Here is a 1686-nt window from a genome sequence, read left to right as displayed (position 1 = left end):
TTGATCTCAAGGATCAGACAGACTTGAAAATATTGGCAGGCAATCTACATCAGTGGCAGGGGTTGTACTGCAGTACATTCGAGGGGATTGGAGAACTGGACCTCAAGGTTCAGTGGTAGAAGCATAAAGCCTGAAGGAGACTATTGCTGGGCTAGGGCTGTGTTTGGGGCTGAGGCTTGAAAGGGGGCTGGGGTGGGGCATGGCAGGGGCAGGACTAGAGCAAGGACAAATCAATGTGTGCTAGGAGAGAGGTGATATGAGATATTGATGAGGTCTGCTGGAGATAGGTACACCCATGCTACTATAGAGCGAGGCCTTAGGCATGAGTCCAGCCACAGATCGGAAACGAAACTCGGCTTGACTGGCAAGGATGAGAGACACAAGGCCATATCTGTGTTCATCCTACAATGTCACTTGCAGCAGTGACCTGTGTGTTCCACTGACAATCTTAGGATACAGACAGGGAACTAGATCTTGAAAATCAGATTTAGAGGTTTATATGTTTATATTTCTATTCTTTCTACCTCCTTCACTGTTGACCTGGGCTATGTCTTCCCAGGCAGGTAGTACGTTGTGATTTATGCGCTGGGACGAATCAGTTAGTTGGAGGAGGTAGTTGAGGTGGAAAGATATCTGGCATCTCTTTGAGATGGCAGTATAATGTAGGTCATACAACGACTCAGCAGCTCATGTTTAAATGCAGATTATGGATGGAACAAGATGCCGTGATCTCAAGGATCAGACAGACTTCAAAATGTGGGCAGGCTATATACATCGGTGGCAGGGGTTGTACTGCAGTACTTTCGAGGGGATTGGGGAACCGGACCTCAAGGGTAGGAGGTAGAAGCATAAAGCTTTTAGAAGCCTATTGTGGGGCTACGGCTGGGGCTGGGGCTTGGGCTTGGGCTGGGTGGGCCAAGGTGGGGCGTAGCGAGGGCATGGACAAGTCAATGTGTGCTAGGAGGGAGGTGATTGTAGAGATTGAAGAGGTCTATTGGAGGTGGGTGCACCCATGGTACTATAGAGCGAGGCCTTAGACATGAAGCCAACCGCAGATTCGTAAATGAAACTCTGCTTGACTGTAAAGGATGAAAGACACAAGGCCATATCTGTGTTCATCCTACAATGTCACTGGCAACAGTGACCTGTGTGTTCCACTGACAATCTTAGGATAGAGACAGGGAACTAGATCTTGAAGATCAGATTTAGAGGTTTATATGTTTATATTTCTCTTCTTTTTACGTCCATCATTGTTGACGTGGACTATGTGTTCCCATGCACTTAGTACGTGATGATTTATGAGCTATGACAAACCGCTTAGTTGGAAAAGGTAGTTTAGGGGGAAAGATATCTGGCATTTCTTTGAGATGGCAGTGAAATATAGGTCATACAATGACTCAGCCGCTCATGCTTTTATGCAGATTATGAATGGAACGAGATGACATGATCTCAAGTATCAGACAGACTTCAAAATGTGGGCAGTCCGTCTACATTGGTGGCAGGGGTTGTACTGCAGTAGTTTCGAGGAAATTGTGGAACCGGACCTCATGGTTTGGAGGTAGAAGCATAAAGCCTTAAGGAGCCTATTGCGGGGCTAGGGCTGGGGCTGGGTCTGGGGCTTGGGCTTAGGCTTGTGAGGGGCTGGGTGGGGCGGGTAGGGGCAGGGCGAGAGCATGGACAAATCAA

The 1686-nt window shown here is 47.9% G+C and overlaps 1 long non-coding RNA gene across 2 annotated transcripts in view; it reads left to right on the top strand.

Annotated features, from left to right (window-relative positions):
• Positions 1-1065: 1065 nt before the first annotated feature.
• LOC126496454 (uncharacterized) overlaps positions 1066-1686 on the top strand; it is a 6144-nt gene continuing 5523 nt past the window's right edge. For both annotated transcript variants that reach the window (XR_007590366.1, XR_007590365.1), the window contains exon 1: positions 1066-1211. This is a non-coding gene — a long non-coding RNA (uncharacterized lncRNA). The remainder of the gene's footprint in view (positions 1212-1686) is intronic.

The sequence above is a fragment of the Alexandromys fortis genome, unplaced genomic scaffold (genome assembly GCF_014885135.2).
Source record: "Alexandromys fortis isolate MF-2015 unplaced genomic scaffold, M_Fortis_MF-2015_v1.1 scaffold_2884, whole genome shotgun sequence".
NCBI lineage: Eukaryota > Metazoa > Chordata > Mammalia > Rodentia > Cricetidae > Alexandromys > Alexandromys fortis.
Note: the sequence above shows the minus strand (reverse complement) of the source record. Positions and strands in the feature narration are given on the sequence as shown.